The sequence below is a fragment of the Aotus nancymaae genome, unplaced genomic scaffold, assembly GCF_030222135.1.
Source record: "Aotus nancymaae isolate 86718 unplaced genomic scaffold, 86718_ANA_hifiasm-v0.15.2.pri h1tg000108l, whole genome shotgun sequence".
Lineage (NCBI taxonomy): Eukaryota > Metazoa > Chordata > Mammalia > Primates > Aotidae > Aotus > Aotus nancymaae.
In genome coordinates, this window is record NW_026988523.1 from 3513981 (window position 1) to 3530438 (window position 16458).

The following is a 16458-nucleotide window of genomic DNA, read 5'->3' on the forward strand; positions in this document are numbered from 1 at the left end:
AGTGATAAAACAATGCAGGCTTCAGCTCTAAACTTACCCTAAACTTTTTCAGTGTTCCTAAAAATTGGGCTATTTTTTGTCTTCCACTTACAACCACACTACCTAATGATTATCCTGGGGCTATCAAAAGAAATGCTCACATGTCAAGGAACAGATGAGGTTGATCTGGCTTCTAGATCTCACCCAAAGACCTGCACTCTAGATTCTCATTCTTAGACACCGACTTTCTATACTAGAAGCTACTGCATTTGGTTTATTGGCTTTTTGTGTTTCCAGGAATGATGTTTCCAAGCATATATTGGGGAAGAAAAGGATGATATGAAGAAAAAGATTAGAGACAATACATAGACTATGATTTTGGATAAATAATGCCTATTTATTATCTTATCATACCCAAATTTATTGGCAATCAGAATGAATTTGATTATAATAGTGTTACCATAATATAGACCTAAAAAGATTAATACTAGAATACAAAGTAAAATGCTTTGCACTTAGTAGATCCACAGATGCTTGTTGAATTTACTGACATCAGTCAGGGTACACAGTTACTTTTATGCTTCCTCAACATCTCTAGGTATAATCATTTTCTCCCCATGACTCATCTTTTACCTAGTTTGGCCTAAGTGTTAACCAAATCTCTTTTGCCTTAGTTTAAGGTAATTGACTTCTACTTTGTCCTTAGAATATGAAGAAAAACATAACAAAGAACGAAGCTTTGTTGACTTAATTGCATAAATAACATGTCTAGACTAGTAGTAGTGATTTAAAAGGAAAAAAAAAAGCTTCCTATAAATGTTGATTCGATTTCCCTGATATGGGTCTTTTGCTATAGTACAATGTAACACACAAACATGGAGCAAGGGCATTTGTTTCTTCAAACACAGGTATATGAGATATACATTCCAGCATGTAAAAATCACCAGAAAAATAGGCACTGCTGGACATGAAGTGTGAAGCATGAGCCGAGTAGAAAATCACTCTTTTATCTAACCCCAAGAAACCACACCTTCTAAAGCAGTCACTTTCCCCATGTTGACCCAGGAAAGCCAGTGTAGCCTAATCATATAAAGACAGACTTGAGGGCTCTGCCTGATTCTTAAGGCCTGAGATCTAGTCACATCTTGACACCTTATTTTCTCTAATGTAAAATTATGGGGTGGGATGAAATGATTGATAAACTCTCCTTCATCCCTAAAGGTGATTTGTCTAAAGAAAACATTTAAGATAATCAATAATAACTACAGCTGACTCTCATTATTGGCAGGAAGAACAAAGCTTTGTTCTTTGTTATATTTTTCTCCATATTCTAAGGACAAAGAAGAAGTCAATTACCTTAAACTAAGGCAAAAGAGATTTGGTTAACACTTAGGCCAAACTAGGTGACTAAAAGTCTCAAACACTAAATTAGTAGCAAATACTGAACAATTGCTCCTAGGGGAAATACAGAGTTTGGTTCCTGCAAGGCTCTGAGCACAACATTTTTCATCGATCAATAAATAACCTTTTTTTTACGTATGTTTTTATTTTAAAATACATTAATATATGTTGTTGGTTTATTAACATTGAAATCATAGCCAAAAGCATTGTAACTCATGACTGGATGGAGCTCATATAACAGGGACACTTTCTCTGCAAGGTACGTTTTGCTTTGGATCACTACATAGTACATTAGCACTATAATTGGAGGCCATTCCAAATAGCAAAATCACTAGCAAAACACAAAAATGCAAAAAAAAAAAAAAAAAAAAAAAAAGGCATTAAATAGACCATGGAAAGAATACACAGAACATCACCTTGTTCCACTTCAGGTGGGAACCTGTGAGTCAGGAGACCCAAACATTTGCCTGGGTGTGTGTCTGTGAATGACCACAAAAGAGCCACAGATATTGATTTGGCAGTTACAAATAAGTTTTAGTGAACAGGTAAATACACAAGTACAGAATCTGCCAATAGTCAGAAGCAAGTGTACATTAAAAATATGAATACATTTTGTCCTCTTGCTTCTGAAAATAGCAAATTTTCTCCAAAACCTTAACTTAAAAGCAGTGTAGTAAGCCCCTGAGCTCCCTGTGTGTTCAGTAAAATTACAACCCCATCTCACAGATGGTGAAATGTGGAAATGAAGCAGCTTCCTGCATGTCCCCAAGCAGTACAACTGCCAAGCCACGATAGCTAAGGAGTGTGAAACTAATCCTGTGTTTGGCCCACTGGGCTGCCTTGTTCCTGCTCAGTTACCTGCTGTATGATGTTCTCCCTTCACTACTTGTTAGCTACATCCTGCACTCAGGCTCTGTGGTGGAAGTCTGAAAATCATTCTGGGACATGACTTCTGGAATTGAAACAACTGATTTTAACTCTCAACCTGTAATTTTACCCTGTAAGAGCGTTACCTGATGACTAACTGGCTGTTCTTTTACCATATTTTTTTTCAGAGATGGCATTGCTGACATTTGCCCCTATCCCCTGTGTACAGGGAAAAGTCTCAGCTCCATGGCCTCCTACTTGGGACACTCCAGTCTCATCTATTTCCACATGTATGTACCTAGAAACCATACTGGGCTATTCACTGTTCTTTATCTGGAGGGCAAGAATCCATTTATATTTATTTTTAAGATTCCCTTTTCTTTCTCACCATGTCTGTAGCAGTGCTTGGGGCATAGAACAGACTTTAAACATATTGATGAAATTGAATTCTGCTCTGCAGAACACATTTCCCCAGCCCTTTTAGAACTTGTAGTTGGAGGGAAACAGTAGTATGGAGTATTTTCAGACTTGCCAAACACTTTATATAATTTATCTCACTTAATCCTTAACAACCCTGCAAATCATTATTTTTTTCCCCATGTTATAAATGGAGAAACAGGTCTGAAAGAATTTACATAAATTGTCTAAAGTCACAAAGCTAGTAAATGCAGAGCTGTGACTGAAACTTAGAACCTGTTTTTCCTATGGACTATGGCTTAATTTATTGGTAGCAGTAATGCCATATATTTCACCAGCTGCAGTTTTAACTGAACAGGTAATTTCAGTTTGAAAAAGAAATAATTCTATTCTACTACTCATTGCCTAGACCTTCATAGGTAGACAAAAAGAGTTGTGAAAGAAAATAAGGATTGGAGTATTCAGGTTAAAACCATCTGCCATTTACCCATTGCCCTTTAAGGTTTATATAAAAGGTTCTCTGCCAAGAAATATGAAAGTAGTCATATGCTGGGAGGACCATGTTACAATGTTTATCTTTCAAACAAACTGAGATTAATTGAAGTAATATATCACAAGTTGAATACAAACAACAGTATCAGAAATCTCTAAACATAGTATACAAAATGGCTCTTATTTTACAGCTATTCATCTTTCACCTAATTACACAGCTTCTATATTACCTCATACAAAGATAAGCAGCTGCCTTTCTTTTCTCTCCATTAGTAGCTGTTGGACATTGTTGGTCTGTCTAGAATTCAGCAAATATTACAATTCCCATTATATAGATGAGATTCAGAAACCTTAATTGTTCCAAAAGATTCTTTTGCATCAGTTATGTGCCAAGCATTGCATCTGACAATAAACCCTGGATTTGGTGACATCTTAAGATCCCTTTCAGTCAATAGTCTATTCTTTTCTGTGGTTACTCTAAGGAGAATTAACAAATTCTTTCAATAACTTTAAACCCATTAAAAGTCTTTGGAAGAATGTATAAACCCAGGAAGAGATTTTTTCTGTTTTCTTTTTTACGTTTGCTGAAATCATTCCAACATTCTCAGGGCTATGATTCTACATCTTTAAGATCTGCTTATAACAATACATTGATCTAACATCATGAAACCTTTAGAAAGGTCCTTGTCATTCTCTCCATAACAACCATGTTCAGATTTAATATTTCCAGTGGTGATATTTCCACTGCTGTGCCATTTTCAGAGCCTTTTCATGATAGTTATTTAAAATTCATCTCTCAGTGACTGTTTCTATAAGTCATAACTCTTCTTGAATCACAGAGAACAAATCTGGATAGTTTTTAAAGGACTCTATGTGGTGTGATCATAAGTCCCTGACAATACTAGTTTATGAGTGTTGCCCTGGTTTCCTGTCTATTTTAGTATCTATCTCAGATTTGTCATTGTATGGTGAAATTTTAGTGTAATTGTTGTTTTAGAATAAGCTGTAAATAGTTGGGTAGGCCTCCCCTTTCCTCTTCCACTTCTGCCGTGGTCTCATCAAGTAGCATGTGCGACATGCATGCAGTTCACAGCGTTCTTACCCTCATAAATGGCCGAATCTAAAAGATCACCAGTGATAATTCATCCCTCTTTCCCTGCCCCTTTCCTAATCGTTAATATTTCTTCTTCAAAAAGAGCTTGCTGATAAAACAAAGTGTGCTTGGATATAAGTTGCTAGGGACAGCAAACTCTTTCCAGTTTCGGGTAGTTCTGGGAGATGTATTTGATAATCTATCATGGCTGGCCATTTGGTATACCAATCAGTTATACTGTGATCAGTGACAAGGCCTGCAAGATACATGAAGTTACCAACTTGCAGTCAACCAGGAGACTGTGAATGACAAATATAATAAATTTATTGTTCCCTAGCAACAATAAGGTAAAAGAAAAAAAGTGGATGTCTGTGATATGGTTTGACTACATTTAGGTTGATGCAAAAGTAATCGTGATTTTTGACCTTGAAAGTAATGGCAAAGACTGCAATCACTTTTGCACCAATTTAATATGTCCCCATCCAAATCTCATGTTGAATTGTAATTCCCTGGTGGGAGGTGTTTGGATCACGGGGACATATCCATCATGGATGGTTTAGCCCATCCCGTTGGTGATAAGTGAGTTTTCTGAGTTCTCAGGAGATCTGGTCATTTAAGTGTGTGATACCTCTCGTCTCTCTTTCTCGCTCCTGCTTTTGCCAGATGAAGTGCCTGCTCCCTTTCACCTTCCACCATGAGTAAATGCTACCTGAGGCCTCCCCAAAAGTAGATGCTGGTGTCATGCTTCCTGTACAGCCTGCAGAACTATGAGCCAATTAAACCCTTTTTCTTATAAATTGCTCAGTCTCAGATATTTATTTATACTTTAATAGCAATGCAAGAATGGCCTAATACAGTGTATTGAGTTGAAAAATAAGAAGCAAATTTTGTTTTCTCAAGAAAGTTAATAATAAACATGTAACATATATAAAATATTTGTTGGCATTTACCATTCATCATGGGTTATAGTGATATACTAACCACATAAAAACCAGAATATACAAATCTGTTGGAGAAGCACCAGACATTACTGCAAAAGTAACTAGTTTGTAAAGACCATGTCCCATTTGTAACCATAGAAGGTACCCTTCGTAGCCTTCTGTGAGATATGACTTTTCATTTGGATCAAATTGCTATTTTAAATTACTTTCAGTCATTTTTCACTCCCTGGGTTTTTTGTTTGTTTGTTTGTCTTTTGTTTTTTTTGTAAATGAAATAAAAGTAAAGCAATAGCTGTTAGTAAATGGCTCAATGGGCAGAAGAAATTAAGAGTTAAATAAGGACAGTTTTGTTTTTGTATATCTTTTTTTAGAGACAGTTTTTCTCTATGTTGCCCAGGCTGGATTCCAATTACTGGGCTCAAGAGATCCTCCTGCCTTAGCCACTGAAGTAGCTGATACTACAGGCACGTGCCACTGCTCCTGGCTTGACAGTTACGTCAGTGCCATTAAAATACCTCAAGTGAAAAATCTGTTCACTCCAATCTATGCAATTTTTTCATCAAATTCATGGAATCGAAGTCAGTCTTTTGGAAATTCATTCTCCTTACAGTGCAAAACATCTGACATTATTATGAATGCCACAGTAAATTCAATTAAAACATTTAACATTAAAGATAAAATTATATGTTTCTGCAATGATAAAACAGCACAAATTTTGGTGAAACAATGCTCTTAATACAATCAGAAGTTTATAGAGCAGAGGTGAACTTAGAATTGGATATGGTCATATATACTTCATAATTATGTCCAAATAAGCTGTGATAGTCAACCAATACATATGGAAACTATAGTGGTCAAATTGTACAACTACATTTATTAATACACAGAGTAATTAAACTCCAAAATTTTATGACAAAGCTGATGTTAAATTTTTAGAAATTACTTCAGTGTGAAGTATGTACATTTTCTGTTTGTTATTTGAAATCAGCTCTTAAAATTTTTGCGCTTTTGAAGAGCTACTTTGTAAAGCAACCCAAGTGTCCTATAACAAAAACAAACATTTTTGTAAGAGGTTTCTCTCAACTGATTTGAATTCTTAAAAAACTCCATTGGAAATACTTAGTAAAAATATTTGATAAATAAAATAGAAAAGTACTTTAGCTTTTAAAGTTTATAGATATTGTATCTACTGAACTATATTGAATATCTATGTGCATGTCTCGATGTACACATACACACACAATATATTAAACTTGCAAAGAGAAAGACATTGAAATGTATCCCTACAAAAGCAGTTAAGAAAGTGATCAAATTAAATAATGAGAGTTCAAATGACATACTTGATAAACTTTTAGCTCTAGTGGGGCCCTAGTAATATTAACAGTAATCAGTAAGGATTAGCTTTGTGCCGGCTACTAAGCAGACAAAGCGCTTCGTGACTTCTCTTTAATGTTCTCAATGATAAAGGAGACATGGTTATTATTCCTGTAATTTTTTTGTTTTGCTTTGTATTTTTGTTTTTTAGTTTAGTTTGTTTGTTTATATTAACAATCTGTAGCCGAAAACAGTGAGGTGGCTTACCAAGATCACTAAGCAGGAGGGAGAGCCAAGGTGTGCTGGTGGTCATGACGCTTACTGCAACACAGCTATCTCTCCTGTAACTGCTCAACCTTGAAAACCTATGCCTTGCCACCAAAACAATGTTACCAAGCTTAATTTCGCTTTAGATTTTTTCCTCCAAATTAAAGGTACTAGCCCCTTCTGAGTAAAGTCATAATTCACCCTCGAAGAGAGATGAAACTTTCCAATAACTTTAAATCCTTCATTTTATAAATGAGGAAACTAAAATTCCAAAGTGTATTTAATTGTATCTTCAAAGATACAATGCAAGTGAAAGCAAAGCTGGTCCTAGAAGCCCTGAGGCTTACTTAGATCCCTCCCCTAATGCATGGCCATACCTCAGATAAGACTTTAAATAACAGATGCTGAAGAGGATGCGGAAAAATAGGAACACTTTTACACTGTTGGTGGGAGTATAAATTAGTCCAACCATTTATAGACAGTGTAGTAATTCCTCAAGGATCTAGAAATAGAAATACCATTTGACCCAACAATCCCATTACTGCATATATACCCAAAGGATTACAAATCATTCTATTATAAAGACACATGCATACGTATGTTTACTGTGGCACTGTTCACAATAGCAAAGACTTGGAACCCACCCAAATGCCCATCAATGATAGACTGGATAAAGAAAACGTGGCACATAGACACCATGGAATACTATGCAGCCATAAAAAGGATGAGTTCATGTTTTTTGCAGGGACATGGATAAAGCTGGAAACCATCATTCTCAGCAAACTGACCCAAGAACAGAAAACCAAACACCACATGTTCTCACTCATAAGTGGGTGTTGAACAATGAGAACATACGGACACAGGGAGGGGAACAACAGGTACCCGGGCCTGTTGGGAGGTGTGGGGCTAGGGGAGGGAGAGCATTAGGAGAAATATCTAATATAGATGACAGGGTGATGGATGCAGCAACCACCATGGCATGTGTATACCTATGTAACAATCCTGCACATTCTGCACATGTACCCAAGAACTTAAAGTAAAATAATAATAAAATAATAATAATAAAAAGATTAAACTCCTTGGAATGAGAATCAGAAAAAAATAAATCTCCACATGCGTGTTAGTGTAGATCTAAATCTTCACTCTTACACCCAGAAAGCTTGATAATGCTTCTGTACAGGTAACAAGGCCTTATAGCCTCAGGGTGTTCAGTCAGAAAATTACAATTACATTAAGAAAAGTTGGCTTAGTAAGAAAGAAAGATCTTGGGAAAGCATGGACTGAGGGAAAACAGGCATCCTGAAGTTGCCTGTATTTTTATTAAGGCTCATTGTTTCTGTGAGAATACTTTATCTGCAGGATGAAAGGAGCATGTGTCTGAAAGTCCTGCCTTCCTTGACTCATCTCCAAAGAAATGAAGGACAGGACCAATGTGGCTCCTAGCCATCCATGCTCCTGAGGGCCCCCAAAAAGGCCTTTCCCTGAGTATTCAGATGATACCATCAGCTTAAAATGTCTTTGTGTAGGGCTGGCTGTACCCAGAAATCTGGCAGCTGAGTGTTAGGAAGAAACTAAGAAATCCTTGAAAAATATGAAAGGATCAAAGGTGCTTATTCAAATATTTTCAAAAGATCTCTGGTTTTAATAAAAACCAAATGAGATTGGATAGAGAAGAATCCAGAGACTGATTCTGGTGTGGAAAACTCATTGTGGCAAAGAACAGAAGAAAGGAGGATACTGATGGGAACATTGCTTATTTGGAAGCAAAGGATTAAACAGTGTGCAATTGAATTGTTCTGCCCTTGAACCTGGAGGAGTGCGCAGGAGTAAGCAATTACTTAAACAGACACATCTTTCCTAAGAGATATAATCCAAGAAAAATAATGACTTACAACAACAAAGAAATTAAGGAAAAGAGAAGAAACTCTGAGCCTTCCCTCTTACCAGAAAAGCCATTTTATGCCTCGAGAAGACTTTCAACATAGAGTACTGACTTTATTCATGCATTAGTCAGACATCAGCACTCCAGCAGTTTGGATAAAAGAATGTTCTAGAGAAATTATGGATATTCCTCTCTTACCAACCAACCAACCAACCAACCAACCAAGCCAAGCAAAACTACCCTCTACACACTTTTCTTTAGAGTAAAATATAATTTAAGTGCATGTTATTACACAGAATAATTGTTCATAACAAAGAAGATCTATTCACTTAGCAAACTCTTAATCTTTAGCTAGACCAGAAATAGTTAATGTTCAGATCCACACACATATTGAGGCTTCAAAACTAGCATAGAAGATTCTCTTTTATAGAACTCCATGAGACTTATCTCTGTATTCTCCATGAAACTTTAAAAAAGGCTAAATTATATTTATCCATGGGCAGGGGGCGGGTCAATGAAACTGATGGCAGCAATCTTCCCTTATAAATTGCAGATGAATAATTAAATGAAATATAATACAGTATAACACTAGAAATGAAAAACAAAGAGAGAGGCATAATACCTGGTGTTCACAGGGTATGAAGAAAGAGATACTTCGTACACAGGATGTATGAGTTTAAATTGGCATAACTATTTCTGTAAAACTGTAGTATTTGTAACTTTTTCAAAAGTTCATCCTCTTTGACCCAGCAAATTCCAGCTGGAGAAATGTATCCTAAAGAAATCATGTATGTATAGAAAGGCTTAGCTACAAAGATGGTCAGTATACATTGGTTTAAAAATGAAAAAAATATATATTGTAAATTTTTTAAAAGGAGATTAAATAAATGATGATGCATTCATTTAATAACTATTTTATAGCCAATAAATAACAGTATTTTAGTAAATATTTAGTGATGTGGAAACATATATGGAATTAGTGTTATACAAAATTAGTGAAAAATATTCAGAGTATTTATGCCTATGTTGAAATTCGAATGAAATGTATTCAGTTATTAACGGCAGTTATCTTTAGGTGGTGAAATTACAGGAGTTTTAAAATTACTTTCCTTTATACATATATTTTCAAAGTATTTATATTTATAGTTGACATATTTGGTGCATTATCCAAACTTCCCTTCAAAATTAAACAGCCACACACACAGCCTTGTCCAGCAACAGCTGCTCTTTGGGCATGGGTGATTCTCTGACTGGTCTAGGGAGAGTTGCCTGGTCCCACATGACCTCTCTTTGGGCATGGGTGATTCTCTGACTGGTCTAGGGAGAGCTGCCTGGCCCCACATGACCTCTCTTTGGGCATGGGTGATTCTCTGACTGGCCTAGGGAGAGCTGCCTGGCCCCACATGACCTCACTCCTTAGGGTGGCTGATGAATCTTGCGATGCACCACTTTCATGGGTTATGAGAGAGGGAAAGAGAGGATAAAGGGAGGGAAGGAGGGTGAGATGGTTGGTCCCCAAAGCTGCCTCCATTTTAATAATTTCCTAGTGCCAATTAAAGTAGATATATACCTTGCAATAACTACTACTCTTCTCATCTGTTTCTTGTAAACAACTACAAAAGCACAATACCAGCCTTATCTATTATAATCAGGAAATAATGCTAAATTTTATTTTCAAATAAAGCTATAGCAGGGTAATAACTTTTTATGCTTTCTGAATTATACAAAGATAATTAGGCATATTTTATATTCTTGGCATCCTGTTGAGCAGCATATGCTTTTCTCAAGAGATTAAAGCTGTCTACTCTGCTTCTCTATTTTTAGAATTCTGAGCAAATAACAATATTGTTTTATTTGAAGCTCGTATAAGACTTTCCCCCTAAATGTGAGTCTTAATCTTGTAGAAATTCATTTATCATACCTCTTCCAATGCAATTTCCTTTATTTATTAATGCTATATTCTTCCCAATGCATTTCTGAGAGTGGCATTTTAGTAACATCGTGATCTCCAGCCCAGTGTGCTTTGGAAACTGAGAATCCACGTGTGGTCTGCAAGCAGGAAATATTGTGTTAGAAGAAATAATTATTAAAGGGGTGGATGAACAGAAGGAAGAGATCTTAATATCAGTTAAGTATGTTTTTTCCTGTCTGTCATATGCTTAGCACTGTGCCAGTCTTTGGGAAGCTATGATGATAAGGATGATTTCTATTCTTAAGGAGCTTAAAATAATGTTATGTTGGACTGCAAGTTAACAGGTTTAGATCCTCCCTATCAGAAATCTATTTTTATGGGTGACTTTCTCCTGAAGGCTGGACCACCCTAGAATATGTGAAGCTCTGGAAAAATACATGGGGTCTTTGTCTATAAACAATTTGAGTCACCTTTAATCACTGTTTCAGTCCATTCTGGAGGCCCAACCTCATGCAGTACTTCAAAAGACATTCCATACTAGCCAGTGGGAGTAATCAGCTTGCCAGGCCAGCACCCTGAACCCCTGGAATAACCCCACAGATGGGAATCTTAGAGCTCCTCAGGGCATCTAATTGGTTCCACACATAGGATAGAAGTTTGACTGAGATCCACGAGGGTCCCTGTCTTGGCATGGAAAGCTCTATCTGGATGACATTGTGGGCCCCACCTGTCTCAGGCACTGGAAGGGGACTAGAAAATTTTGAGGAAGATCCTCCAAAGCACAGTGCCCATAAGGTATGGGGCTCGGGGCAGGAGTTCTTTTCACTGAGGTCTAATGGCAGTACTAAAGGTAGACGTTTCTCTTTCTCTTCCTTTTTTCAAATGCCCTTCCCTCTCACTCGCTTTGTCACATAAATACCCACAGTGTCCAAGGCACTAAATATAGTAAGTAATGACCTTGGTAATGGAAAATTCTACTTCCGTCCCTAGAGTCTGACATGCCATCACTAAATTTCCAGACAGCTTATCATTAATGACAGCAGTATGGGCACATACACATTTAAATTTACATTCCAAAACTCCAGGCAGATAAGGGAACATGGATAAAAGCTCTTGCTCCTATATTCAGAACATATGACTCATATATATATATATATATATATATACACACATACATATATACATATTTTATTCCTTGACCACTTAACTGTGAGGTCATGATACTGATGAGCCACATGGACTTCTTGTAAACCAAGAGCCTTCCACCAAATCAGGATCACTGAGCTATTACTACCTGGACAGCACATAACTTTCAGCCAAGTGCTAAAGACCATAGGCAGAAGTTCTGGCAGCTGGAGCCCCAGAGGATGAAAGTGGGACGCTGAAAGGAGATGGCGTCTAGTGCATTCTTTGTTCCAGACACAAAGACTGAAGTATGAACCCTGTGAAAAGAAAGATCACTAGCAAAAGCTGAAGGAGCCTCTCTTCTTAGACATTCAGCGGCATAAGGCAACTCAGTGTAGCTTTAGAGCACAGATGAGATGTTCTATAAATTACATCAAAATGTCACTGTTTTCCTTTTTATGGTGCTTTTTCACAGAGTGGACCCCTGACCTACAGTTGCATCTGGAAGCTTGGTGACTTAGGAGGTACCAGGAGATGGTACTCTCAGCTCAAGTACCAGTGTCCTCATAATGGGAACAATGGCAGAGATGACAATTGTCAGGTTTTCAAGAGTCCTGAGGATGTATGAATATCAGCTTTTCATAAATGGGCATCAGAGAGGGAGAATAGAGCAGGTGTGGCATTGAACTGTGGCTGACAGATATCAAATCTTTCATTCATACTCCAAACTGACATAATACTTAATAGAGGTCAATTTTCTTCTTCCACTTCCCAGAAAAATATTTCTTAGAAAAATGTAAAGAACTTAGGATTTAGCCATAGACCTGAATTCAAATCCTGGCTTTTTAGATTAATTGTCTTTATTTAAAAAAAAATTAAAACCCACCTCCTGCACAATAATTAATAGTCTTTCAACAAGCCACTTGATCCTTTATAGAGACTTAGTTTCCTCATCTGTAACATGTAGAAAATATTAAATTAATATAGGTAGTACAAGGATTAAATAAGCCCTGTAAGTCTGTTACAAAATCTTTTGTGTTACTAGTCATGTGGTCACTATTTTCTAAGGGCCTACAGTTATTGTGTTCCTCAAAGTATACATGAGGATATACTGTCCTTGTTTTTCAAACACATAGGCTTCTTTGCTGGATCCTCACCCTGGTTGCCAGTTACAGTGGTAAATAATTGGGTACAAGTGCTTGTTTTCTACCAACAGTTGTTGGAGGCAGAAAACTCATTTCTTCAAGCCCTTTAAAAGCTACAAGACACTAATACATGTCTGTGTGCCAGCAGTTTAGAAATGAAAGTTTCCACATTCCTTGCGCCTGGTTTCATTAGTTTACCCCGCCTTGTTGGTGTTAAGGCTTTGTAAATAATCAAGACAGGATTGATTTGTTCCATAGCAAAGTGTAAAGGAAAACAGTCAAGAAATCACTCCCGTCATCATTCCCCACCAATCACACTACTCTTTAAAATTGGGCATAAACCTGTGTAGCCTTTCTCAGTTGGGTGAAAGATGATTTCGTTTCAGTAATCTTCAGGGAAATTATTTCTGGTTTGGTACAAACATGCCATAATAATGCAGCAGGCTTCATAAAGAGCCCAGTTTGATTTCTCTCTGGCTAAAGGGATACTTGAGATGCAGTATTATTAGGATTTATGGTGTTCAGTCAGACCTACCTGGATGTGGCCTAGAGTAATGGAAGGAACATTGAGGTGAGAATCAGAATACACGGGGTGCTTAAAGGTCTCTGGTGCTGGGGTTTAAAAGCCTCTTAGGCAGAACCCTGTAAATTCCAGACTAAGGCTGCCCTTTAGATATGAATAGAGAAAGGGGCAAGAATCTTCAACGAGAGTAGACCTACTTTTGTAGGTTCTACATACTAGATCTCCACATACAATCAATCTCATCCACCAATATAGTCTATAAAACTTTTCTGTTGTCCAGATTTTATCTATAACTTCCTAAGTGATAGATCCTTGCACCTATGCCTGAACACCTTCAGTAGTAGTTCTCCCAAGGCAGCTGTCTTTGGACTGATATTTCCTGAATTCTCTTCTAGTTCTATTGATCTACGTCAATGTATGAACGTAAACAGGAAATACAATGGTGTGAAGACAGATTAAAGGCACTTGCCTACAATCTATAGCATCTCACAAAGTTACTTTTTTTGTCCGTAGCCAATGCACACACAAACAATTTTAAATTTATTTTTGTAATGTATTTTTAAAACATGTGAAACTACCCCCTTTCTTTGACACAGGGTGTTGCTTTTTCTCTTCAATACAGAAAACATTCACATCAGGATTGATTTAATTTTTTCCCTTTTAAATCATAAACAGTCCTGGTACAAGAAGCAGTAGCTGTTATTGATTAAAAGTTCATTTGCCTTGCCTGGGCTGATGATTGATACTTGGAGGGCAGGAGGGATGTTGGATTTGGGCTGGGGGATTGGAAGTGGGGCAATTTTGTCACATTACCTGTTCTTTATAAGAGTGTTAGTGTTGGAGGAAATTTGGGTTTGGGGAGAGAGGTTGTTTTCTCTGTGTAAATTTTAGTAGATGTCGGTCCACTTCTTTGTTTCGTTTTGTTTCTTGCTACGCTGGGTTCACCAGCTTTAAGGACCTGCAGTGCACGTGAACTTGTGAGAGGTCCTCTAAGTGGGCTTTTAATGGTCTGTTGAATAAAGCAGCTACCAGTTCAGGAAATGCATGCGTTTTATAGGTGCATATTTTCAAAGCTTCTATTTGTGAGTGCCAGTTGAGAAGTGCCTTTGTATGTGTTCTTCATAGACCCAGTATAGCAATAAAGACTGCCTTTGGAAGCATTAAAAAGCAAAGAATAAATTTCCATGTCCCACTTATGCTTCTAATACAAAAATAATAATTCTGTGGTTAAAAAGATCTTACCTTTGGAAAAGTTATTTGAGCCCATCAGAAAATTATAATTTCACAAGTATGGCAATCAAATTCTTTGAATAGGTTTGTCAATATTTGTACTCAAGACATGGGATCTTAAAGACGGTAAGAAGTAGTTAGTAGTTACAACAGAACTCTTAGTCTTCAGTTTTCTCATTTTTCTGTGTTGTGAACATTACCTCCCTTTTAGTTTTTAACTGTAGCAAATATATACCATACACTAGAAATCCTTGAACTTGTCAGTTAGCAGAACATCTGGAAGTAATAGCAATCTTTGCACAACACCATTTAATATTGACATATTAAATTTAAAATAACAGAATATATAATATGACACCAGGTTTTATTAGATATTAATAAAGGCAATGGGTAGCAGCAGCAAATATTTAAGAAAAAATGTGGTAGGAAACCTTAGATCTGAAAGATATTTTATTAAATTTATTTTTCTGAAAAGTTAAAAAGACTGCTATTATTCATATGGCACAGTACCCTGACTAAAATTATGGGAAAATGGTCTTCTGTAGAAGGCATAGTTTGATAACAAGTATCATGAGTACAGACAACATGAAAATTTTGAATAAGCTTGTAGAGAGCTTATGTATCATAAGTTCGACTTTTAAAAAGTTGCTTTAAAGTTCTTGGAATTATCTAAGCCAAAACCAAAGGGAAAATGCAAATAAGGAAATGCTGATGGATTTGGATACATACAATGTAAAACCAGTTTGTTGCATAAAACATTATGAGTAAAATTAAAAGGAAAAAAAGACAAATTGGAAAAAAAATTGCAGTATTTATTATAAAACATTACTATATTTAAAATGAGAGATTTTATAAATCAATAAGTGAAAGACTAATACTCAGCCAAAAATTAGTGGGCAAAAAAGATAGTAAGCCACTTATAAAAGAAGAAATGCAAGCAGCCAATGTATGTAGTAAAAATTATTCAACATTATCGCAACAAAATACAATGAAATGACATTTATTTTTATCAGTCTGCAGGTTTAGGGAAATAGATGCAGTCATACACTGCTATGTATGCTGGCACAATTTTCAGAAAAATAATTTGGGATCGTCTATCAAAAGACTTTAAAATGTTTATACCTTTAATGTAATAAATAGTTTCATTTCCAGACCTGTTGTTATCTCTCATTGTTTCCCTTACACAAACGATTTTGTGGGCATTCATTGTATTTGCAATTGAAAAATTGTAAACAAGTCTCATTGTCTAATCCTAAAGAACGGATTAGTAAATTATGATGCAGCACATGATATTGTAGTGTGAGCTGTGTAATTATTATACTATTGATATTCCCTTATTGATATTAATTTATACTCATAATATTAAATTTAAAAGTAAGCTTCAAAGATGTATTATGCTAAGGTTCTATTTCTGTTAAATTATATATGCAGATTAAAAAGCTGGGGGCTGGGCTCAGTGGCTCACACCTGTAATCCCAGCACTTTGGGAGGTCCAGAGATTGAGATCAGCCTGGCTAACATGGTGAAACCTCGTCATTACTAAAAATACAAAAAAATAGCCGGGCATGGTGGTGGACACCTATAATCCCAGCTACTCGCGAGGCTGAGGCAGGAGAATCACTTGAACCTGGGATGCAGAGGTTGCAGTGAGCTGAGATCGTGCCACTGCACTCCAGCCTGAGTGACAGAGCAAGACTGCATCCAAAAAAAAAAAAGAATAAGAAAAAAAGAAAAAAACCCAGAAAACCCCCCCAAAAACCAAAAAAAAAACAAAAACAAAAAGGTGAAAGTCTGCATATCAAATGTTTATGCCATTATAGCTGGGTGGATTGAATTATGTGTGTTTATTTTGTTGGTTTTTCAGCCTAAA

General features: G+C 36.5%; 1 long non-coding RNA gene across 6 annotated transcripts in view; it reads right to left on the reverse strand.

Annotated features, from left to right (window-relative positions):
* The window catches only part of LOC105711706 (uncharacterized), a 285757-nt gene that overhangs the window by 119533 nt on the left and 149766 nt on the right, over window positions 1-16458 (reverse strand). For 5 of the 6 annotated variants that reach the window (XR_010340355.1, XR_010340353.1, XR_010340354.1 and 2 more), the window contains one exon: window positions 10575-10702. The exons of the other annotated variant lie outside the window; for it this stretch is intronic. This is a non-coding gene — a long non-coding RNA (uncharacterized LOC105711706). The remainder of the gene's footprint in view (window positions 1-10574; window positions 10703-16458) is intronic. 6 annotated transcript variants of the gene reach the window in all.